A 26,702-nucleotide genomic window follows, 5' to 3' on the forward strand; every position below is an offset into this window, starting at 1 on the left:
TGTGTGTGTGATGCGAGGGAGAGAGTCAGATAGTTCTCCAACTCTGTCGCAGACAGTGAAATCCTGGTTGTTCCCCACCCACCTAGGTTATCTAACTATCGCGCCGCGCCGCCGCCACAACTAGAAACAATGGCCTGACAAAAAAAAAAAAAATTATAAAAAAAAAAAAATTATAATTTAATTTTTTTTTTTTTTTTTTTTTTTTAATCTGTGCAGGCCAGGCCACCGGGAAAACTCCCGGTGCTCCCGATGGCCAGTCCGGGCCTGCTCTCCTCTGACATACTATCTGCTCTACCTTTGAGTGACACCTTCTCTGCTCTCCCCACAGAGATGGCAACCTCGACCCTCCTCTCAGCCCTCGCAACCTCCTTCAACAAGCTCTGTCCCCTCGTTGAGAAACCTGCCCGCCTTTCCCCACCCACAACATTGTTACTCAGCTGATAGAGTTGTGCCCTTCCTGATCACTTGTCGTACAGAACTTGTAAGTTGCTTTGGATAAAAGCGTCAGCTAAATGACTAAATGTAAATGTAAATATACACTAACCTCAGCTGACCGGGCTGACCTCCTCATTTGCAATTGCTGCTGAGAGGTCTTCTCAGGAGGGGGTTGACTCTTCGCTTTGGACCAATACTGTCTTTTAGAGGCCCAGTCCTTTTCTACCATGGAGCCAACTTCAACCAGCTGCTCCACTGTCTGTACAGTCCCCCTCATACAACTTGCCAATGAAGGGTTACAGTTGCTCAGTATGCGTACCAGCTCACTTTCTGAAATATCAGGCTTCCATTTGAGGCAGAGAGCCCGATAACCGTATGCGAAATCCCTTACACACTGGGTGGGAGCTTGAACCATGGACCTAACCCTATCCTTCACCTCTGTCATGTAATTTGTTGGAAGGAAGGCAGCAAGGAAAGCTGTCCTAAATTCCTCAAAGTTATGTACTTTGTACATTTTATTGAGAGGACCCGCCGGCGTGCCCGTGCCTGTTAAGTAATTTCATCAAGAATCATATTATAAATTGTATATATATTTTAACATTTTAGCTTAGTTACCTTTTATGTCATTCAGTCATGTCGTTGTTGAATGCATCTGTGTATGTGTATGTGTTTCTGTGAGTCTGTCGAGGGCAGGGCCAGACAGTAATCCAAACACATAACAATGTGAACAGTGTGTTATCATTGCTTGTTATTGTGTTCAGCAATTTTTCCATTGCTTCTCTTAACCCTAGTGGTTAGTAATTGAGGCTCGTTTTGATGTCCTCGTAAGAAGCTTCTATTTTGCACTGCAGGTGGTAGGCTGTTACGTTCTGGACACCGACCTCGGTCGGTGACCACCCACATTCCTGGCATATGTCACTGGGCTTGTCACCTGTCATTTCCCTGTCAATTAGTGCTGTCACTTAGGGGTGGTTCCTGATTGGCTGTCACAGGGGTGTGTGTGGAATGTTGGTATTTTGTCTCTATTTAACATACCTCTCTTCTGCTTGTCCATTGTCAGGTCTTCACTAATTGCGTTCGGGGATAACGCGGACGGTTCTACTTTGGACCTCCAATAAGCTCCCATTTACCTTATCTTACACTTGTGCTTTTAGCACTTGTTCTCTCTTAGAATTTACTCTGTGTTCTTACTATTAAAGTCAAACCTGTTCAAGAGTAAACACTCTCTGTCTCTGTGATTGCCTTCAACCATTGGAATTCACCTACCTGCATTCTGACAGAAGACCTGACCATCAGAATTCCATGGAGGCCATCATGGAGATGCTCCGGACGCAGGGAGCAGCCCAGACACGGATGGAGGAACATCAGCAGCTGGTCAGCGCCGAGTTAATCCGACTCAATGGGGTCGTCGGATCATCCCAAGCGGTGGCGCAGTCGGCGTTGGCCACAGCCCGACAAGCCCAAGAAGGAGTGGCTGGTGTGCAGTCGGCGGCGGGGGAAGCAGCGGTCCACGCAGAGGAAAGTCGGGGGGTGTTCGGGGTCCAGGAGCGGTCCCGCGAACCACATCTGCAGGCGCCCGCTCGCTATGACGGATCACCGGACGGTTGTCGGGAATTCATCACCCAGTGTCTACTCGTTTTCCGGCTGCAACCACGATCATTTCCATCGGAGACAGCGCAGGTAGCGTATATTATCACACTGCTCACCGGCCAAGCTCTCTCCTGGGCTACGGCGGAATTAGAGGCAGGGGCGATAATCTGCGACAGTCTGGACGCCTTTACCCGGGAATTGAGAAGAGTATTCGATACTTCCCGGGTACTCTCGATCTTCGAGGCTGGTGGTCGTCTTCTCGACTGCCGGCAGGGCCTCCGCACAGTCGCAGCTTATGCTATCAATTTTCGGATCTTGGCTCGGGAGACAGCTTGGGCGGAGAACGTCTGCGTGGTTCTGTTCGTCAGGGGACTCTCAGCGCGGATGCGAGATGCTCTCTCCGCGCGTGAGATCCCCGAGCAGCTGGAAGTGCTGATCAACACCACCATCAAGATGGATAATCGGCACCGGGAGAGGGAGAAGGAGCATGTCAACAACACCCAGCCCCAGGTATGTTTTCCTTCTTCTCCTGGTGTTGATAATTCCATGCATTACACGAGTGGGCCACTGGGTGATGAATCCATGCAGCTTGGAGCGCTGTCGTTCTCGGACGACGAGAGGCAGCGCTTCATCAAAGAGCGACGCTGCTTCCGGTGCGGCCGCACCGGTCACCGCTTCGGCAGCTGTCGGGTCCAGGCTGTATCGGCTCGGCGCCAATCGGGGATGGAAGGTGCGCCGTCGGGCCTCGAGAGGGCGCCAGCAGGTGGGCTCATTCCTGCCAAAACCACGGATGCTCGTACATTTTTTGAGGTGGCGATCAACTGTGGGGGTGACATTAGGGGAACTAAGGCTCTCATTGACTCAGGGGCGGCGGGCAATTTTATTCACGTGGGATTGGTGAAGGAGTGGGGAACCCCGGTGGAGGATTTAGGGGTTCCCTTACCAGTCTATGCCCTGGACGGTCGGCCCCTGGGCAGTGGGAGCGTCACCCAGCGCACAGTTCCCTTACACATCCGGGTGGAGGGTGGGGAGTGGGAATGGGTTACCTTTTTTGTCATCTTTTCCCCCTATTCTGTCATGGTGTTGGGTCATCCCTGGTTGTCGTCATGTGTTCGTGTCATTAATTGGAGCACGGGCGAACTCTCAACGGCGGCCGACGTCAAGTCGATCGTCAGCGGGAGTTTGCCCAAACCCTTGTCTCCCCCCCCCCTCTTCTCTTTTGTCTCCTCCCTCTTTCTCCAGGATGGTGGGGAGCGTGGCAGATTCTGATCTACCCTCTAATCCCGATTTAATAGGGGTGCCTGAGATCTATTGGGACCTGGCGGACGTTTTTAGCAAGACGCGTGCTAAAGCACTTCCGCCTCATAGATCATACGACTGTCCCATTAATCTTCTACCCGGTACCTCCCCGCCTCGCGGGCGAATGTTCTCTCTCTCACGCCCCGAAACCTTGGCCATGAACACCTACATAGAGGACGCATTGCTTGCGGGGCACATACGCCCTTCCACTTCCCCTGCCGGCGCTGGCTTCTTTTTTGTTGATAAAAAGGATGGGGATCAGCGCCCATGCATTGATTATAGGGGATTGAATGACGTTTCCATCAAGAACCGATATCCTTTACCCCTCATGGACACGGCCTTTGAGTGCTTACAGGGGGCACAGGTCTTTTCTAAACTTGACTTACGTAATGCATACAACCTGGTCAGGATTAGAGAGGGAGACGAGTGGAAGACTGCATTTAACACACCCAATGGGCACTATGAGTATTTGGTCATGCCCTTTGGTTTGGCTAATGCTCCGGCAGTCTTCCAAGCCCTGGTTAACGACGTGCTGCGAGACTTGATTGGGGTGTCGGTGTTTGTCTACTTAGATGATATCCTGATTTTTTCTCGCGATATGGTGCAACACCAAATGCACGTTCGGGAGGTGCTAGACCGTCTCCTCAAGCATCAACTATTTGTTAAGGCTGAGAAGTGTGTGTTTCACACGGACACCGTGTCCTTCCTGGGCTTTGTGTTGACGAAGGGCGATCTGCGCATGGATCCAGCCAAGGTGAGTGCAGTTTTGGACTGGCCACGGCCTTCGTCGCTCAAGGGGTTACAACGGTTTTTGGGCTTTGCAAATTTTTACAGGCGCTTTATTCGCAATTTTAGCGCCTTAGCCAATCCCTTAACAGCTCTCACTAAGGCCTCTCTCCCTGGCTTTGAATGGTCGCCTAGGGCTGAGTCGGCCTTCTGCGATCTTAAACGTCGTTTTACATCCGCTCCTGTATTGATCCGCCATGACGCGGAGGTTCCGTTCATTGTGGAGGTGGATGCCTCTGACGTCGCGGTGGGGGGGGTGCTCTCTCAGAGATGCTTAAAGGATGGGAAAGTGCACCCGTGTGCTTTTTTTTCTCGCCGTCTGTCACCAGCCGAGCGTAATTACGACGTGGGTAATCGGGAGTTATTGGCGATCAAGTTGGCACTGGAGGAGTGGAGACATTGGTTGGAGGGTGCGGCACATCCTTTCATTATTTGGACTGATCATAAGAACTTGGCTTACATCCAAGGGGCTAAACGCCTTAACGCTCGCCAGGCCAGGTGGACGTTGTTCTTCACACGATTTCGATATACCATCTCCTATAGACCCGGCTCCAAGAATATCAAACCTGACGCGTTGTCGCGCCAGTTTGATCTTCCTGGGCGGGAGGAGCAGCCCCATCCCATTATTCCACCGGCCTTGATTTTGGCACCCGTGTCTTGGGGCATAGAGAAGGTGGTAAGGTCGGCGCTAACGCGGGAGCCCGATCCTGGTGGGGGTCCTCCGGGACGGTCGTATGTTCCCAAGGTGGCGCGCTCACGCTTGCTACAGTGGGCACATGCGTCATCCCTCACCAGCCACCCAGGGGCAACCAGGACCCTGGAATTTATCCGTAGGAGGTTCTGGTGGCCGACAGTGGAGGGGGATACGCGTTCCTTTGTGGCGGCCTGTCCGGTGTGCGCACGTAGTAAGTCCTCTCGACGGGCACCGGCGGGTCTCCTCCGACCACTTCCTATTCCTAAACGACCCTGGTCACACATATCTCTGGACTTTATTTCTGGTCTTCCCCTTTCGGACGGATTCACCACCATTTTGGTGGTGGTGGATCGGTTCTCTAAGGCGGCTCACTTTGTCCCTCTCCCCAAGCTTCCTTCGGCCCGGGAGACTGCTGATTTAATTATACAGCATGTCTTTCGGGTCCACGGGCTGCCAGTAGATATCGTGTCGGACCGGGGTCCTCAGTTCGCCTCCAGGTTCTGGAAGGCGTTTGCCGCCGGCCTCGGCGCCTCTGTCAGTCTGTCGTCCGGGTTCCATCCACAGTCGAACGGGCAGACGGAGAGGGTCAACCAGGATTTGGAGGGGGTCTTGAGGTGTTACGTTGCCGGTAGTCCGGCAACGTGGAGTAGGAGGTTGGCTTGGGCTGAGTACGCGCATAATACCCTTCTCTCCTCTTCTACCGGTATGTCTCCCTTTCAGTGCCAGTATGGTTTTCAACCTCCTCTGTTTCCCGAGCAGGAGCAGGAGGCGGAGGTGCCCTCGGCCCAGGCACATGTGGCTCGCTGTCGCAGGACGTGGAAACAGGTTCGGAAGGCGCTACAGAAGGTTTCGGTTAGTACCCAACGGCAGGCTAACCGTAAGCGTCGTCCGGCTCCAGTTTACCGTCCAGGGCAGCGGGTTTGGCTTTCCACCCGGGATCTCCCTCTCCGGGTGGAATCCAAGAAGCTGGCTCCTCGCTTTATAGGACCATTTAAAGTGATTCATCGGGTTAATCCAGTGGCTTACAAGCTACGACTTCCGAGCTCTATGAGGGTTTATCCGACGTTTCATGTGTCCCTGTTGAAGCCATTCCTCTCATCGCCCTTGGCCCCGCCACTGCCTGTGGTTCCTCCGCCCCGGTTTATTGGCGGTCAACCCATTTACACGGTGCGGAGGATACTGGGTTGTAGGCGGAGGGGTAGGGGGTTTCAGTTCTTGGTGGATTGGGAGGGGTACGGGATAGAAGAGCGTTCTTGGGTGCCTCAAAGGGATATTTTAGATCCCAGCCTGATCGTTGATTTCCGGCGGCTGAATCCCGAGGCTCCTAGGTGAACGTCTGGTGCCGTTCGTCGGGGGAGGGTACTGTTACGTTCTGGACACCGACCTCGGTCGGTGACCACCCACATTCCTGGCATATGTCACTGGGCTTGTCACCTGTCATTTCCCTGTCAATTAGTGCTGTCACTTAGGGGTGGTTCCTGATTGGCTGTCACGGGGGTGTGTGTGGAATGTTGGTATTTTGTCTCTATTTAACATACCTCTCTTCTGCTTGTCCATTGTCAGGTCTTCACTAATTGCGTTCGGGGATAACGCGGACGGTTCTACTTTGGACCTCCAATAAGCTCCCATTTACCTTATCTTACACTTGTGCTTTTAGCACTTGTTCTCTCTTAGAATTTACTCTGTGTTCTTACTATTAAAGTCGAACCTGTTCAAGAGTAAACACTCTCTGTCTCTGTGATTGCCTTCAACCATTGGAATTCACCTACCTGCATTCTGACAGTAGGCCTGCTTCTGTGCCTTTCACATGCTCAGACGCTGCTTCACTTAAGAAGGTAGTGCTGGGCCGCCAGCTCCGCCATGGTCAGCTTGACGGTTGTGTGGTCGTTCTTCGGTTGCTGCACCGTGCACGTCGTCCTTCCAGCCGCTGCTCCTTTCCCTTGGAGACGTCTGTGTCGTGCGAGCTGGTTGCAGTCGCTGATGGCGGGGGTCCTTCACAGCTCCCATCCGGTCGCATCAGCAGGTCCTTGGCGGAATTCTCCGTCGTCTTTCTGCTGTTGTGGGTCGCTCCAGGGTCTGGGTGATGTTCTCCTCACTGCACTGCCTCTGTGACTGCTATGAGGGCTGTCTGCGTGGAGTGAACGGTCTTGAAGCCTGACTGATTTGAGTCCAGGAGGTGGTTCTGTAATATATAGTGAGTGACATTAAACATTATAATGAGTGAGCTGGTTGGATACGACACATTCAAGTGATTTAGAGAGGAAAGAGAGAAGAGAAGTTATCTTTGACGGTGGGGTTTATGGTTGTTTTTTTGATGAGCGGTGTGACTCTGGCTTGTATTAGAGAGGTGGGAACCACCCCGGAATTGAGCCATAAACCCAGACCCCTGCATATAGTGAGAAGTATATTTGTGGCGATTGACGGGTAGCGGAGGTTGGAAGGGTTGCTTCCGAACTGGTGTGGATGCTCTGAAAATTACCTGAAGGATGAGATTGAAGAAGCAATAGGTAGGAAGCATGGGGCATGGGTAGATGTAAGAGGAGGCTTTCAGAAAATGACGAGGGGAAGAAGAAAAGTATAGCCAAAAGATTAAGTAATTGAATAAGTAAGGATCTACTAGCTGTCTGTAGGGGGATTAGTTAGGTCGTCCTTCATCTATCTTTGTTCGATGATGAGGAGATGCGGCTAATGCAGCATCACTTATAGGCCTACTGTATTTCTAACTCTAATTACTAATGTCAAAAACCTGTGGTTGACTGCTGGAATTTGGGGGAGGGGTTGAAAGGCAGCAATTGAGACTGCAGTCAAATACTACTAGTATACTGCTCAATAACAGCTGTTATACAGCTCTTATGTCAGCTGTCAGCCTGGTCCCAATACCCAATTTAGCACAACAATAATAGTACCAAACCAGTTCAAATCACCCAACAAATACTATCCTGTTCAATATGCAGCAATAGATTTCCATATGCTGTAAACAGAACAATAATGCAATATTAATCGCACTTTAGCTGCCGGTAGGATGTGGACCTCTGTGGCCACTGGCCAGCAGTTAATAGGCAACATAAATTGCACTTGGATAACTTGGACAAGATATCATGTATGATAGGCATGTGGTGCATTATGACATTACTGTACTTTCATTCTTACAAATAGAGCATTAGGTGGGACCTCAATATGTATAAAATCAAGTTTCTATGTGGTTAAATGTAGTAAGTGAGTACACACATTTTAATTAGGAAGGAGCAGATTCTGCAGCTCCCACTTTGGCTGTAGTTGTGTATTTTATCGACCAGATGGCAGTATGACCATGCTCCTTCCTCTTGACTAAATACAGCACAGAGGCTGAGGAAGTGAAACACATCATAAGGAGGAACTGGAGTTGTATTTAATGTGAGGAAACGTTTCCACAACCACCACATACAGTATGTGTTAAAAGGAGCCCATCCAAGGAGACAAGTTGTTCTATAGTTATCGCTTAGCTCAAGGAGATAAGTTGGTCTATAGTTATATCTTAGCACAAAGAGATAAGTTAGTTTGAGATAGGTTGTTCTATAGTTATATTTTAGCCCACAGAGATAGGTTGGTCTGAGATAAGTTGGTCTATAGTTTTCTTTTAGCCCAAGGAGATAAGTTGGTGGTCTGATTTAAGTTGTTTTATAGTTATATTTTATCACAAGGAGATACATTGGTCTGAGATAAGTTGGTTTATAGTCATCTCTTCTAGGATATATTTAATATGTCTATACTACTATGCATTCAAAGTGTAGCACTCAAGTTTGACACTGCGAAATTAAAAAAACCACTTACTTTTAGCCACCAGATGTGTACCCCTCCTGCTGACTTGTTGTACACAATTTGTCTCTTTAGATAAAATGTCAGCTAAATGACTAAATGTATCTATGGAGATAGAGAAAAACGTTGTTGCAACCAATATAGATAACCAAGTTAATGGACTATAAGCCAATTTGCTGGTTTAGTGCCATATTTCATATTTATTGTAATTTATTTGTTTGCATTTCTGTATTGTATGTACCATTCTATGCATTATGCCTATGGAGTTGGGTTCATGGTAGCAGTTCCATTTACTGACCAGTCAGACCAGTAGGTGGCTTACCTGTCTACTTAATGTGTATTGTAACTGAGGGGTACAATTCCCTGACTGTATTGAGAGTATGGTATTATTAAACCACTACTTAGTTATGTACTTTAATTACTGGCCATACAGTACACGGTATATCTGGTGAACACCCACACAAGAATACGACAATGACACCTAAAGTTCTATTTGGAGGGATTTATTATTATAGCAGCAACGGTAGGTTACAGAATGAGAATTATACTTGCGCTTGTAAGGCGAAGAACACTTAAGTAGGTCAAGAGCGTAAGTCCATGAGCATAGTAAGATGGGTATAACTGACGCTACCTGTAGCATAAGAATTACATAAGGCACACTCGTAGTCAGCTGGAGACACTAGGGGGTTCCCTCCGGTTGTAAGCCAGCAGGGTAGAAGAATGTTCGGGAGCAAAGTCTGAATCAACGCGGAATAAAGAAGCTCCAGCTACGGGAGGCGGTACATTACTCCCTTGATCGGCAGACAAAAGCAACAGCTATAATCCAGTATGCACGACAGCATGGATGAAAGCTAGCCAGCCTCTGTGGTCCTAGAGGCGGGCTCGAGGGTGCTCCTCACAGGGGTAGATCCCACACAGCAGTGGGGGTAGACGGTTCTCTGCTCCAGCAGCCACGGTACCAAAGCAATATAATCCAGCCGGAAAAGGCTCTGCATTCGCCGGTGTAGATTCTCCTGTGCACGGTACTTCACATTAAACTATGTTGAACTTAACGGTACTGTGTTAAACTCTGACACTTTTGCAATCTATTCGCACGCGGTTCTAAGTGCTCTATTTAGACGCAAGGTTGCTCACTTCACTTGGTCGTTGACTCGTGGTGAAGGCTTTAACGTTAGGATAAGACTACTGCTGTATCCACCTGCGACGTATTTATACGTAAGGTGAATAATCTAGTGCCAACCTCAGTTCTGTCTCGTATTACTGCGCAAACCTGGACATGTTGAGACATGCCTTGGCGGTGGCTTTGAACTTGCCATTGGGGGTATGGCCGTTGGCGCCTAGGGGTCGCTGTCCAATAGGAGAACGAATATTATGGTCTGGCTTGTACCTAGGTAAAAGGATATTCCATGTATATATACAAAGAATATACAAGGGATATCAAACGATATACAAATATTATACAAGGGATATCAAGCAATAAATATATATATTCGGTTTAATCTGACCCTTTGTAACAGCCGCCTCCTAATTAGTCTGCACCTAATTAGATAAGTAGAGACAGATTAACCGTCTTGTCAACTACTCAATGTTCGTTGTGGGGGGTAGGGCAATTCACAAAGTCAGTGGGTCATGGTCGTCATCAAGGGAGTCAGGGAGCCTTGGCAACTCAGCCTCGCAACGGGTCGGGTGTATGTCCGTCCCTGGACGAGAACTTCTGCCGCTCTGACCTTTCCGTCGGCATCAGTGCAGTGATCACTTTGCTTACGCGGCCGGCCGGCCACGCAGCTCGGGGTAGTGACTGGTCTGTGATCATGACGATTGTGTCCACTTTTAAGTTGTCCCTGTCCTTGACCCGCTTTTGACGGGCTGGACGGGTTGGAGGGGGGCTTAGGAGGAAGCGGGCCTGAGACTGGTTGATCTGTGCTTGGCTGTGTCTCCACATCCTCCGTCTGTTCCTCTTGTTTGGTCTGTACCCCGTCTGAGGAGGGGCCGGTTCCGGCCGCCCCATCAAGGAGTCGCTTGGGGTGCTGGGTTCGAGGTCAGCTACGTCTGGAGCGCAGCTGAGGGGGGTGGAGTTCGGAACTCCCTCTTCTTGGGCCCACGGTTCTCTCACAGGCATCTCGTCTAATGTCAATAGCCTCTCAACGGGCTGTACGAGAGAGTGGCCTGTGTCGCTCACCTTTGTGTGCAGGCAGCGTGTAGACTTGGGTTGACTGTCAAGTCCGTAGAGGGGGCCCTGGAGCGTCCACCCCAGTCGGGTCTGAACCGCGACTGGGCATCCTTTGGGTCCGATGTGGGCCGCCTCAATTGGGAAAATGAGGTCCGCGTGGTCGGAGCCTATGAGCAGGGTCGGTGTGGCGCCGTCGATAAGCGGTATAGGTAGTCTGCGTAGGTGCACGTACTTCGCCATCAGCTGTGGGATGGGGTAGGTGTACTGTGACAGGCCTATGTCGTGGCTGGTGAAGACGTTAGTGATACTATACTGCTTCTCGGGCTGGTCCACCGCTGCTATCTTGAAGGAGACATTTTCACCCTTTATGGTCTTCTGGTCTCTTCTGATGGTACGGATTGTCATTGTTCCTTTGGCACCTCGCAGGCCCAACTGGGCTGCGGCGGAAGCGAGGAGGAGAGTCTTTTCAGACCCATCGTCTAGGACGGCGTAAGTGTCCAGGACCTTGTCCTCGTAGCTCAGGAGCACTCTGACCACTTTGATGAGCACTCGGGGGGTCCCGCTATGCTGGTCTATGTGGAGCACTCCTGTTGGCCGGTTGCCTTGTTTGGTTAATCTTCGCTGGTGGGCCCTGCACAGTGCTGCGCGGTAAGCGGCGCCCGCCTGGGCCGCCTCACGCCACTGATCAACTTGGATGGGGTTCAGTGTCTTATATTCGGCGCACTGTGCCAGCCAGTGTCCGCCGTCGCAGTAGGTACAGACGATCTCCCCTTCCTCTTTGGCGGGGGAGTGGTGACTCGGCGTGGGTGGCGCCAACTCGGGGTAGTACGGGTGGCACTGTCGGTCCCTGTGTCTGCTGCGACCGTCGGGACACCAGGGGGTGGTTTCAGGCCTGGTCTGTGGTGACACCGCCTCGGCCTGGTACATTACCGTGACGGGCACACTCCGGCCCCCTGGCGGACGCTTGTTGAGGTCGTGCAGGACCTCCAGGTGGGCGCCGTCGCACTTGCTGCATTTCTTCTTTAAACGGCACTCAGCTGCCATATGGCTGCGCGCGCAGCGGAAGCAGCGGCGGTGGTCTTTGATCCACTGACTCACCTCGTCCGTGGTCAGCTTCTTGAAATTGTCACATTGATACAGCCGATGTTCCCCTTCACAGTACTGGCATTCAATCTTCCACTCCTCTTTCGTTGAGGGGGTGTTGTGGTTCTTGTGCTGCGGTACTGATTCGGCTTGGTGCATAACGGTCACTGACCGGCGGTTATCATTAGATCCCCGAGGTCCATCTCTTGGGCTTGGTCCACTCCACACGAACGTGTCCAGTCGTAGGCTGCTGACCTCCCTGGCGAGGAAATCAGATAGGTCTAGGAGGGATGCCTCTGGGCCGTTGGGGTCGCGGTGGTCTCTCTGCCGCCGAAAACGCTCTTGGCGGGCTGGAGGGAGCTTCTCTAGTATTCGTTCTACATTAGAGTTAGCATATAGTTCATGTCTCCCTTTTTCCCTTTGGGACCCCAGCATCCCTACCAGGGATTGTACCTTGATAGAGAGGTCATCCAATGCTCTATTGTCTTTGGCTGGGGGGAGACGGTCAATGTCTCTTATTTATTGTATCACGTAGTCCCATATGCGTCCATAACGCTGGTCGAGGGCCACTAGAGCCGCGGAGTATGGGGTGCTTGAGTTGGAATATGCCAGCGCTATATTATGCGCTCTGGGCACCTTGAGATGCTTGAGGAGGATGGCATATTTGTACGACTCATCGGGGACGTCGGACATCATAGTCTCCAAGCACATCCGTAATTCCGTGTACTGTGCTCTGTCCTCGCGCGTAAAGTCTGGGAACGTCGGTGTGCCAAGGTACGATGCCATGGATGGCTGGCACATCGGTGAGCATTGGGGAAGAGGCCTCCTGGGCGAGTCTCCCCGTACGTGTTGTCGTGGGTTGGTACTTGGTGGGTACCAGGGGCCGGGTACCCAGGTGCTGTTCCTCGGTGCTGACTGTACGTCAAACTCACCCGTGAGTTGGGTCGGGGGTTTGTAGTGCAGTGGCTCGGGGCTGACATCGGGGCTGTACTGGGCCTCCTGGTCCAGAGTACGTTGCTGCTGGTCGGGGCTGTACTGGGCCTCCTGGTCCAGAGTACGTTGCTGCTGGTCGGCTTGACATTCCTCCTCTTCCTCTTCTTCTTCTAGGGCCTGGAGTCTTCTAGTCAGTCTCTCGGCGACGTAGGCCGGTTCTTCCCGGTGGCTGGGTCTCGTATGGACCGGTCGGGGAGGGGGTTCGGAGACGTAGACAGGATCCTCCTGTTGGCGGGGTCCCGGGTCGCTTGGTCGGGTAGGGGAATGTGCCCTAGACCCTTGTCTTGATGATCTCCGGGAGCTCCGTGCGGAGAGAGGGGGTGTCGCCATGGCAATCAATTGTTCTACCATCTGCGCCTGCAGCCGGTCGCGCTCTGCTTTGCGCTGGGCATGGGCGGCGTCGCGCTGTGCTTCGGCGCGGCCTCTTTCAATGTTCTCTTCCGTCTGAAGGCGTCTGGTCTCCAGTCTTATGCGGTCGTCTTCACTCCTTTGTTGCGCCTGGAAGCGCTCTCGCTCGGTTGCAGCGTGTTCGCGCTCACTAAGGGCTTGCGCTTGGAGTTGCGCGTGAAGGCGCTCTCGTTGGTCTGCAGCTTGTTCGCGCTCGCTCGTCTGTTGAGCCTGGAGGCGTTCTCTTTCCATGGTAGAATGTTCGCGCTCACTTAGTTGTTGCGCTTGAAGTCGATCGCGTTCACCCTGAAGTCGATCGCGTTCGGTGGAGGCTGCCAGGGTGGCGATGAATGCCTGCGCCAGCATCTGGTCCGCCTCGCTGGGGGATGACACTGACGGAGGTGATCGGCTTCTGACAGTGCTCGTTGGAGATCTGTTCTCTGGGCGCGCCTCGAGATCCATCTCCTGGGCGCGCTTCTCTTCTCTTGGTTGTGTGTCGGGTTCTGTCCCCGGAGCGCTTTCTTTATCCTGGAGCTCTCCGGGGACTCTCCCGGTGACGTTGTCTGGAGGTATAGTCTGGTCATGTCCCCCCTGGTCCCCCCCGTGAGCTTGGTCAGTTACGTTAGAACCCACTGGGTTCTCTACTGGCAGGGTCGCCTGGTCGGTAGGTTTTGACATGCTTTGACTATCCGCTTTATCCGCATTTAACGTCTGTATAAAGCTAGGTATTAGACTGACAGTGTATGCCTCTAGATAGGGAGGTGGCTGACGTCTGCGCTGCGGGCGTTCTAGCTCGGGAGAGCTGCTTGGGGAGTGTTCACCGCTGGCCATGGTTAATATCAATATTATATTAGATATTACACTGATACCATCCGGCTCGAAGGACCAATTGTAACTGAGGGGTACAATTCCCTGACTGTATTGAGAGTATGGTATTATTAAACCACTACTTAGTTATGTACTTTAATTACTGGCCATACAGTACACGGTATATCTGGTGAACACCCACACAAGAATACGACAATGACACCTAAAGTTCTATTTGGAGGGATTTATTATTATAGCAGCAACGGTAGGTTACAGAATGAGAACTATACCTGCGCTTGTAAGGCGAAGAACACTTAAGTAGGTCAAGAGCGTAAGTCCATGAGCATAGTAAGATGGGTATAACTGACGCCACCTGTAGCATAAGAATTACATAAGGCACACTCGTAGTCAGCTGGAGACACTAGGGGGTTCCCTCCGGTTGTAAGCCAGCAGGGTAGAAGAATGTTCGGGAGCAAAGTCTGAATCAACGCGGAATAAAGAAGCTCCAGCTACGGGAGGCGGTACATTACTCCCTTGATCGGCAGACAAAAGCAACAGCTATAATCCAGTATGCATGACAGCATGGATGAAAGCTAGCCAGCCTCTGTGGTCCTAGAGGCGGGCTCGAGGGTGCTCCTCACAGGGGTAGATCCCACACAGCAGTGGGGGTAGACGGTTCTCTGCTCCAGCAGCCACGGTACCAAAGCAATATAATCCAGCCGGAAAAGGCTCTGCATTCGCCGGTGTAGATTCTCCTGTGCACAGTACTTCACATTAAACTATGTTGAACTTAACGGTACTGCGTTAAACTCTGACACTTTTGCAATCTATTCGCACGTGTTTCTAAGTGCTCTATTTAGACGCATGCTGGTCGGCTTGACATTCCTCCTCTTCCTCTTCCTCTTCTAGGGCCTGGAGTCTTCTAGTCAGTCTCTCGGCGACGTAGGCCGGTTCTTCCCGGTGGCTGGGTCTCGTATGGACCGGTCGGGGAGGGGGTTCGGAGACGTAGACAGGATCCTCCTGTTGGCGGGGTCCCGGGTCGCTTGGTCGGGTAGGGGAATGTGCCCTAGACCCTTGTCTTGATGATCTCCGGGAGCTCCGTGCGGAGAGAGGGGGTGTCGCCATGGCAATCAATTGTTCTACCATCTGCGCCTGCAGCCGGTCGCGCTCTGCTTCACGCTGGGCATGGGCGGCGTCGCGCTGTGCTTCGGCGCGGCCTCTTTCAATGTTCTCTTCCGTCTGAAGGCGTCTGGTCTCCAGTCTTATGCGGTCGTCTTCACTCCTTTGTTGCGCCTGGAAGCGCTCTCGCTCGGTTGCAGCGTGTTCGCGCTCACTAAGGGCTTGCGCTTGGAGTTGCGCGTGAAGGCGCTCTCGTTGGTCTGCAGCTTGTTCGCGCTCGCTCGTCTGTTGAGCCTGGAGGCGTTCTCTTTCCATGGTAGAATGTTCGCGCTCACTTAGTTGTTGCGCTTGAAGTCGATCGCGTTCACCCTGAAGTCGATCGCGTTCGGTGGAGGCTGCCAGGGTGGCGATGAATGCCTGCGCCAGCATCTGGTCCGCCTCGCTGGGGGATGACACTGACGGAGGTGATCGGCTTCTGACAGTGCTCGTTGGAGATCTGTTCTCTGGGCGCGCCTCGAGATCCATCTCCTGGGCGCGCTTCTCTTCTCTTGGTTGTGTGTCGGGTTCTGTCCCCGGAGCGCTTTCTTTATCCTGGAGCTCTCCGGGGACTCTCCCGGTGACGTTGTCTGGAGGTATAGTCTGGTCATGTCCCCCCTGGTCCCCCCCGTGAGCTTGGTCAGTTACGTTAGAACCCACTGGGTTCTCTACTGGCAGGGTCGCCTGGTCGGTAGGTTTTGACATGCTTTGACTATCCGCTTTATCCGCATTTAACGTCTGTATAAAGCTAGGTATTAGACTGACAGTGTATGCCTCTAGATAGGGAGGTGGCTGACGTCTGCGCTGCGGGCGTTCTAGCTCGGGAGAGCTGCTTGGGGAGTGTTCACCGCTGGCCATGGTTAATATCAATATTATATTAGATATTACACTGATACCATCCGGCTCGAAGGACCAATTGTAACTGAGGGGTACAATTCCCTGACTGTATTGAGAGTATGGTATTATTAAACCACTACTTAGTTATGTACTTTAATTACTGGCCATACAGTACACGGTATATCTGGTGAACACCCACACAAGAATACGACAATGACACCTAAAGTTCTATTTGGAGGGATTTATTATTATAGCAGCAACGGTAGGTTACAGAATGAGAACTATACTTGCGCTTGTAAGGCGAAGAACACTTAAGTAGGTCAAGAGCGTAAGTCCATGAGCATAGTAAGATGGGTATAACTGACGCCACCTGTAGCATAAGAATTACATAAGGCACACTCGTAGTCAGCTGGAGACACTAGGGGGTTCCCTCCGGTTGTAAGCCAGCAGGGTAGAAGAATGTTCGGGAGCAAAGTCTGAATCAACGCGGAATAAAGAAGTTCCAGCTACGGGAGGCGGTACATTACTCCCTTGATCGGCAGACAAAAGCAACAGCTATAATCCAGTATGCATGACAGCATGGATGAAAGCTAGCCAGCCTCTGTGGTCCTAGAGGTGGGCTCGAGGGTGCTCCTCACAGGGGTAGATCCCACACAGCAGTGGGGGTAGACGGTTCTCTGCTCCAGCAGCCACGGTACCAAAGCAATATAATCCAGCCGGAAAAGGCTCTGCATTCGCCGGTGTAGATTCTCCTGTGCACAGTACTTCACATTAAACTATGTTGAACTTAACGGTACTGCGTTAAACTCTGACACTTTTGCAATCTATTCGCACGTGTTTCTAAGTGCTCTATTTAGACGCAAGGTTGCTCACTTCACTTGGTCGTTGACTCGTGGTGAAGGCTTTAACGTTAGGATAAGACTACTGCTGTATCCACCTGCGACGTATTTATACGTAAGGTGAATAATCTAGTGCCAACCTCAGTTCTGTCTCGTATTACTGAGCAAACCTGGACATGTTGAGACATGCCTTGGCGGTGGCTTTGAACTTTGCCATTGGGGGTATGGCCGTTGGCGCCTAGGGGTCGCTGTCCAATAGGAGAACGAATATTATGGTCTGGCTTGTACCTAGGTAAAGGGATATTCCGTGTATATATACAAAGAATATACAAGGGATATCAAACGATATACAAATATTATACAAGGGATATCAAGCAATAAATATATATATTCTGTTTAATCTGACCCTTTGTAACATGTATGGTACTGATGACATTCAGGTGTTTGTTACCGGCAAGAGCACACAGTTTTGACCATCATGTCATGTCGTTTGTTGTGCTTGTGCACTTGTCACGGTAGTACCGTTTACTTTATATCTTTCATGCAATTGTGCATTAGGCAATTTTGTGGTGTAAATAAATACACTGGTGGAGTATTATTGCAACGGACCTTGTGGAAATTGAGCCCACGAGTAGCCTACACTTCAACCATACGTGTCAATTAAGTTCTAGCCGGTTTCAGTCTCCTCATGGCTTGTAGGTTTATTGTTTTTCAGTCACAAGTTAATTCAAGCCTTTATAATATTATCTAACCCTAACCTACATTGCAAATAGTTTAAATTGGCTGAACAAAGAGGTCTCCAGACTCCAGGGCCCTCATGCATCAACGTGGACTTTGAACTTGACCTACTTCCACACGTAAGCACGGAATGTAGAACTAGCGTACGCACAGGGAAGTCGGCATTCATCACACGTGCGTACGCAGGCTCTATGGTCCTCCGTGTTGATGAATACCACTTTGTTCTACCGTCAATGCTCGTGCATGATTATCCATATATGGTCATGAAAATGAGGAAACACCCCCCATGGGATGTGAAATAATGGACCGACCCGAGCGGGACTCCGAGAAACTCCACGGAGAATTCACTGCTGTCGAACCAAGAAGACACTATCGCGTATTATGATTTATGGGATAAATAAAAGGCGGACTTGTAAACGGTGATGTCAGATATCAACGGCTCCCTAAAACCATTGCTGCAATTCTGCCTGGACAGCTCAAAATACTAATAAAGACCGTTCGTTGACCACTGTTTGGCGCTGGTTGTGTGTCATTATAACCGTGCTGTATGAATGCCTTTATTAGTTGTGTTCGATTGGCTATATGATTTTTAGAGGCATCTATTTTGTTGTCGGCTAATAAAGACCGCGCTGGAATATGACTGCCTTTTCCCGTGTTGTTTGATTAATACCCACGGATTAAAGTTCTCCTCAATTCTATTCCAAATCGCGATGGATCTCCCGTCAATTTTCTACCTGCTGCATATGATTTCTAGAGGCATACTACAATCTATTTTGATGTCAGTATTGGGTAGCCTATATAAACAATATAATACGAGAGCATAGAACAATGAATCTCACTGCATGTATGATGTATCCTGCCTTTCAATACATGAACTTGAATCCCATCATATAGTCTGTCCACTATCTGCATGGTGTCATTGCAATGCGTTTTCTATTCTTTCTTGTACAGTAAAAAGGGGGAAGAACACTATATTCATATGACTTATTCTGCTTACAGCTTCGAAATTCCACTTGTTTCGTTTAACGTAAAGCCTTTTAAATATAATCAAAACGTTCCCGTGTTTCGGCGGTCTGTGCGCAAAATAATAACGAGTTGAGCTTTATGATTTATGATGAATTGAAAATGGGGGACCCTGATGTAAACAAGACGAAAGTTGGTCTGCATCCCCAATTAACAATTGTATGTACTGAGCTGTACTGTACTGTACCCATTCTGCAATCTGTTAATAAACTTTTCAATCAATCAATCAATCAAGCTACGCGGAGCGCAGTCAGTCAGTAGCCTACACCCCGTATATTCCGATAACGCTATATAAACCATGAATGAATGAAAACTTTATTAACAGATTGCAGAATGGGTACAGTACAGTACAGCTCAATACATACAATTGTTAAGGGGATGCAGACCAGAGAAAGACTTTCGTCTTGTTTACATCAGGGTCCCCCATTTTCAATTCATCGTAACATATATGACATGCTGCATTCATTCTGAGAGAAAGATCTATTATTCCAAATGCTATTTATAGGGTTTTGACCATAATTACACTACTGTTGCTATCTTACAATGAACTATAATGAACTACGGTTCATACAGAACATCCAGTGTTATTATGCACAGAAGCTCATTTCCTTGTTGTAATAATATATTCTACCACTGGGAGCTAGGTACGCCAGGTCTGAAATGTGCGTAGATGTACGCACGAAGTCAAGTTCAAATCGAAATTGATGAATCCCACTATTTGCTTAGAAATGATCGTACGCACGGGTTACGCACAGATCTGTGCGTAGAACACGTTGATGCATGAGGGCCCAGGGCCCTCATTCATCAACGTGTTTTACAGATTTGTGCTTAACCTGTGCGTACGATCATTTCTAAGCAAAGAGTGGGATTCATCAATTTCAACTTGAACTTGACTTTGTGCTTATGTCTACGCACAGCTCTGAGCACACTTAGCTGACGCCCAGTGGTAGAATATCGTTACTACGCACAAGCACTCCTCAGTACATGCATTCGTTCCAACGCGGAAATAAAGACACTGGCGCGTGTTCTGTATGACCCCCGTAATTCATTATAGTTCATTGTGAAATAGCGATATTAGTGTAATTATTGTCAAACCCTAAATAGCATGTGGAATAGGTCTTTCTCTCCGAATGAATGCAGGTTTATATATATAGCGTTATGGGGTGCACTGACTGCGCTAGATAAGATAGGGATGAATGAATGAATGAGGGGCAGTCTAATTGCAGAGAGAACATAATATTAACTAGAGTCCACTACCCGAGACACCTCCTTCATTTGTACCGCAATTTGGGACCCAAATTGGAGCTATGAGCTTAAAAGCTTTTCCGTGCTTATTTGAGAAGGTCCAGCTGCAGAGCCGGAGAGACAGACAGCAGAGAGACAGACAGACAGACAGATAGACACTGTTCCACAGTGTGTGTGTGTGACCACTAGTCTCCTAGTAGAGACCCCCCCCCTCTGGACCACCTCCCAGTAGAGACCCCCCCCCTCTGGACCACCTCCTAGTAGAGACAAGTTTTCTGAAATGTATGTTTATATATGCAAATGAGGCACTTCCCCATTAAATATGTGGACATTTATGGATGCAATAAGGCAAAATGAGGTAAAATGAACAACTAAATGTGTGTTATTGACGTTTTATTGTCACTAGTTTCATAGAAGACATGTTTAGGAAGCAAAATATAACAAAATCTCAAAATCAACAAAAAAAGTATATTTGCCTATTCACCTGCAGTGTCTCGCCTTAATCCTCATCTTCGTCTTCTTCCTAGAGAAGTCTCTACTAGGAGGTGGTCCAGAGGGGGGGGGGGGGGGGGGGCTGAGTCCCTACTATTAGACTAGTAGTCACACACACACGCACGCACACACGCACACACACACACACACACACACACACACACACACACACACACACACACACACACACACACACACACACACACACACACACACACACACACACACTGTGGAACAGTGTCTGTCTGTCTGTCTGTCTCTCTGCTGTCTGTCTCTCTGCTGTCTCTCTCAAAATAGTATAAGTGCTATCTTGGCCCTGAGAGTTGCTCTCCGGCTCTGCAGCTGGACCCTCTCAAATCAGCACGAAAAAAGCTATAAGCTTATAAAACGATTTAATATGCTAAACTTCGTTTTAAATTCCTTAATTCACTTTTGTTTATTTCATAAAGATTTTCCCGACATAATGTTACCTGCCCCGACCCGATCCGTGACTCTGTTGCGATACAGATGAATTATCTACTCAGAAAGCTTATAAAACAATTTAATATGCTAAACTTTGTTTTTAAATTCTTTAATTCACTTTTGTTTATTTCACAAGGATTTTCCCGACATAATGATACCTGCCCCGACCAGATCCGTGACTCTGTTGCGATACAGATGAATTATCTACTCAGAATAGTATTATAAAGTGGCTATCTTTTATGCTGTAGATCACTGCTGGTATGTGCGTGCAGAACCTTTATTTCAGCGGGGACTGTAGTATTTATTTGACGTTACTGTACTATATATGTGTATTAAAAGACGGAGCTGTCTTTTATTGTATTATAATAATTATTAATATTAAAAATAAATTAAGAAAGGCATTCTTATTCCAGCATGCAATAATGACACTAACGGGCAACGGCAAAACGTTAGGTTATGACTATAACCAAGTTCTGTTAGTTAGGGGCGATGCTTGGCATCGCTACTGCACTATCTCGCGTACGTGCACGCGTACTGAATAAACCACAAATGTACCTCTAATACCAGTATTAGTCTGACCACACCCCTCATCAGCTTACCTTCATAAGCAGGTGTGTGGTCACCTGCTCTCCTCCTTCCCAAGCTTTCACCACAAGGTGAGGACAAGGGCTGCAGCGGCGTCCGATGCCAAGCATCGCCCCTAACTAACAGAACTTGGTTATAGTCATAACCTAACGTTCTGTATCGTTAGTGGCTTAGCTTGGCATCGCTACTGCACAAGGGAGGCCAAGCGGAGCCACTTGGCTGACAAATACACCCCGCTGACAGCCCCCCAAAACCATCAGAACAGGGAGGGCCGAGCCCCCCCGACCCCCCCTAATGGAGGGTAGCCCCCCTATTAGGGACGTCACGGGAGGGCGACGGACCCGACCGTGCGAAGAGGCACTCAAGCAACTCAACGCACAGGGTGAGCAGACCGTGGCCTGACCCCACGACTACACACACGCACAACCCGCATGCCACCCGGGAACGAACGGAGGAACAACCTCGTTACTGCCCCCAGAATCACGGGGTCAAGGGCAAACCCAACCCCGTGGCAAGGCCGTAGCAGCGGAGCACGAAGGAAGACCCAGACCCACCAAAAGGACTGGACTCCCTGGAATGGGGGCCCGGAGAAGTCCATGATGCCAGCATCAAGACCCCACCAGGTGGGCACGTAGTGCCCCGCCCCCCACATCGCCAGCGTATTCGGACAAAGGCCCCTCAGTTACTGCACCTGGTATTCCCAGGCGGAACCAACCAGGCCAGAACCTGCCCAGCTTCCGAGATCGGACGAGACCGGGCGTGTTCAGGTCGGTATGGCCGTAAGCCGAGCGGGCCCCGTCCCCCCAATAGTACACCGCCTGGCACACTGACCCTGCAGAATAGGCAGTCAGCATGGCCGTAAGCACACAAAAAAGGTCAACCAACGGAAGCAGGCAGCGCACCGGGGAAAAACCAGGCAACAGGCTGTTAACCCTAGCCTGGAGACTGCGGACGAGACAGGCGCCAGAGGGGACAGCTGAACACAGCCGCCCCGGCGGAAGGAGCGTAAGCTGGCGGTGTTGCATGACCAAGCCTCCATTTAACAACCCCCACCCAGAGGGGTCGAGGCAGAGAAGGCTGACACGATTGGCAGACGTCATGAACGTGCAGGGGCACCCTCAAACGGTGAACCCGGGAGTTGACACTGCTCCAACACACCAGGGAATCAACCACCTCGGTGTTACCCAATGCGGTGGTTGTTCCTATAACCCCTCAAGAAAAAAACTCCAAAACACACCTGCGGGTATACACCGGCTATACCGCAGTACAAGTGTTTCAGTTTCCAAAAAGGGTTAACCCAGGCCTACGGGTCGCAAACATCACTTCGGACCGGGCCTGGCGGTACGGGAAGCACAGGGTCACCAGAGGAGGTCAAAAAACCACCCCCACAGGCCCCTCTTCGCCATGCGTGAGAGAGGAGCGAAAAATAATGGAGAACCAGCCCCTAAGCACACCGTACCTGGTATTCCCCGGCGGTCTCCCAACCAAGTACTAACCAGGACCAACCTGTGTAGCGGCCGAGATCCGACGAGATCGAGCGCGTACAGAATGGCATGGCTGTAAGCCATGACGACAGTGCTGAGTAAAAACATACCCAACCAGGGTCTCCATAGCGCTTAACCCTGTGACACCCAGACCGACCTGGCATTTTTCCCCCTGAAAAAAGCCCAAGTCCCTCAGGGTACCAGAACAGCAGATCTGCATCCCCGGCGGACAACGGGTTCAACTGATCTGGACCAGCGTGACCAGAACCAGTCCCGTGCCCTAACCACGCCGACATGCCTACTCCAGGAGAAGGGCAGATATGCGTGTTGATCTTAACATGAAAAGAAGGCGCCACCCAGACGTCGGGACGAACCGCGCCTGGTGGCCCACCCCAAGGGCGTGAGACCCCACTACATATGTTCAGATCCATCCCGTCATCATCCCCCAGACATGAACGAGAACCCGTCGACAACCCACCCAGGTCATGGGATGTGGTCGCCGGAAGAGGAAAAACCCCCATCTCAGTTGCTTTATAAAAACGCTGTTTCAACCACAAGCAACTAAGGCGTGCCAGTCAATCGCCTGTTTACAGCGAGCTAGCACTATACGTGCGTCGGGACACACCCCCATCAATGAACAGGCTATTTAGACCTGTCATTGAATCCCCAAGGCGCCCAGGGGAACGACAAGAGGGGTGTGACACTCCCTAACTCCAACACTTCTGGAATAGAAAGAAGGAAGCATCAACAGTATGTATCCCAGTCTACACAGCCGGGGTAAAAAATGTTCACATTTTTACATCCCACCACCCTCCCATAGGAAAGAGACGGGGATCCCCAGAGAGACTTCCCACGCGAGCTGTACAGATTGAAAAGAATATATTGCACCTTGAGCCATGTAAAAAACTGGTTTTAGGGCCTCCGGGGAAGAGGCACCGAACCCATACACACTCAATAAACGAATTGAATCGAATATACATACAATAGAAAAGGACCCTTCTAGAGGGTCCACTCACTTTGACAATCTGAGGAGGAAGGCTCTGTACTCTGATGGAGGCTTCCTCACATGGAAGAAGGAGTCCGAACTCACAGAAGGCCTGAGTAGGCGCTTGGTGAGGAGGAGCCCTGACCACCCCCCCTGAAAACAGATCCATCACATGGACCTGAACAGCACACGGAAGTCCTACCAACAGAGACGCGCACGGTGACGTACTCTATGGCGGGGGAATTCCTGCGGTGCACACGCCCAATATACCAGGCCGTGGGACCAGGAACTCCCTCCCCCCCCCCCCCCCCCCCCCGTAACGTGCCGAACCGCCACGTGACGGGAACCTTGAAGGACAGGGGGTGTACCCCTGACCGACAGAACAATGGGGAGAGGAAAGGTTACCAGTTCACCCCTTTACGACCCCACACCCATGATACGACGTAACGACAAAAAGAGAATATGACACAGTCATAGTCAGCTCTATGAAGCGTTTCACAGCTCCACACAGCGCACGAGCTAACCTGCTATCTGATTTTTACTAAGGAAAAACACAGAATAGAGAGGGCTCTAAGAACCCCGGTCCAACATACACATGTGCTTCTGTGGCCAGTACAACCCAGTTGTAGGTCACATGACACACACAACCCATCATCACCTACAAAAAATGGCAAAAACACTCAACAGAGGAACGCCGTTTTTTTCACAATGAGAGAATACATCATTCTTGATTAGTATCGACCACAGGCCTTGCTAAGCACACATGACAGCAACCAAACCAATTTCCCTTTAGGAAATAAGTTTCTCCAGCAGATTTAGCACAACCTCAGCAATCAAGCTGAGAGTTACATCGTATCCCTACCACACAAAAGACACAATTAATGCACAACATGTCTGATAGGAGGTGATAAAGTCCCCAGGGAACCGGGGGGGGAAACACAATCCTCCTATTTTACCCTCAATACGGCCAGTTAAAACAGGAAAACCTGTTAATGTGTGAACTCACTGTTCATTGTCATTACAGTCTGAGAAAGAACATTCTTTTACTCACTCGTCACCAAGCATAGCTTCATAGGTTAGTTGCCTTAGTAGTGAGTACACGGTACACATAAACACCATGATGTTTCTCACACAACAACCAGATCAATACATCACGACCTGCACGGAGAAGCTAACTGCCAGTGACAAAAACAGCTCACACACAACCCGCAACGTATCTCAAATGCATTGCAACAACACACGTTTTGGGAAAAAACACCGTTATTCACAATACATTTAGCAAGGTAAAACCAGAAGACGTGTTATGAGGTCTGGCCAACCCCGTACCTGCCCGGAACGCAGATCAGCGAAGTGCAGTCACAAGCCACCGTAGAACACAGCCGTCCCGTGTTGTTCGATCCGGGCAGCGTCGCCGCTCCACCAGTCGCTACAGTCCTCTTTGTTGACGCAATCCCCGTCTAGGCTCAGGCAGGGTCGACGAACATCCCCTGTCAAGGATGACGTCGTGGTCAAGAGTGTAAAACATGTTAAAATCAAAGCACGTTCAACAGAATAGCATCAAGCTAACGGCTGCTCCAACCGTTCGGGTGCTATTGCTTCCGCTCGCGAGACGCCGATCTACGACGCACGCGATCAGGAGCGAGCTCCCGGCGGCGCGCGAGAAGCCAAGCTACCCCGCGCCAGGCCACCGACCGGCTAACCGTAAGCTATGAACATGTAAACAATGACATAACACTCACCCAGACAGGCCGCCGTTCTGAACCCTCCTCACTTTTTAAGAGAAAAGAGAAAACAAGACGTCAACACCGCTTCACAACGGTGACATTAACACGTCCGGCGGAATCAGCACAGTACCAACTGGCCTGTATAGCTGACTTTGAACATGAATCTGCCGCTATCGCACATTACATGCACATACCCCCTCGTGAAGGAATACTCTCATTTGGATATGAAAGATGGGGTCTTAACACGGTGACAGAGAGAATCCACTCGTCCAGAACACACAGGGATCACCAGTGTCAATGGTCGCGGCCCACTAGTTAAACTATAATGGTCGCCAGACCAAGGCCTTCTGTCGCCTAGACGGCTAAACAAAGGACCCTAGCCTGGGGCCGGTTTCCATAAACTTTGTCAAGTAGCCCCCATAGCACTAACAGACAAGTGGAGCCCGCCAGCAAACACTACTCACCCAACCTGGAACGCACCGCTCCTCACAACAGCGGCATGTCCGACAGTTCAGCTGTGGCCTGACAGGTTTCACCCCAACAAACACAGCAAGGAACTGCAGTTGAGAAGCATGCAGCGGCGTGCTCCCAATACGAAAACCGGTGGAGGGTTTGTAGAATGATCATCATCTTCTAGACACTCCAGTACGAAGACAATATCGCCGTATTTTCTCGAAAATAGTGAGAGAGAAAATAAAGATATGATGTCAACGTATCCTTGTTTCCCAAGCTGTTCCTAATCCAATTTCTTCCATCATGGTGTCAAGTGTGGGGATCTACCGAGGCACCTCTTCCTTGTGGTGAAAGCGAGAAGGAGGAGAGCAGGTGACCACACACCTGCTTATGAAGGTAAGCTGATGAGGGGTGTGGTCAGACTAATACTGGTATTAGAGGTACATTTGTGGTTTATTCAGTACGCGTGCACGTACGCGAGATAGTGCAGTAGCGATGCCAAGCTAAGCCACTAACGATACAGAACAGTGGTTAATGGTCTTTATTAGTGTTTGCGGTGTCCAGGCAGCAATGGTCTTTTAGGAAGTTAATAGATATAATATCCGACAGTGTACAACACCCTCGGTTTAGTCCATTCTTCC

Source organism: Notolepis coatsorum (genome assembly GCF_963971535.1).
Source record: "Notolepis coatsorum genome assembly, chromosome: 14".
Lineage (NCBI taxonomy): Eukaryota > Metazoa > Chordata > Actinopteri > Aulopiformes > Paralepididae > Notolepis > Notolepis coatsorum.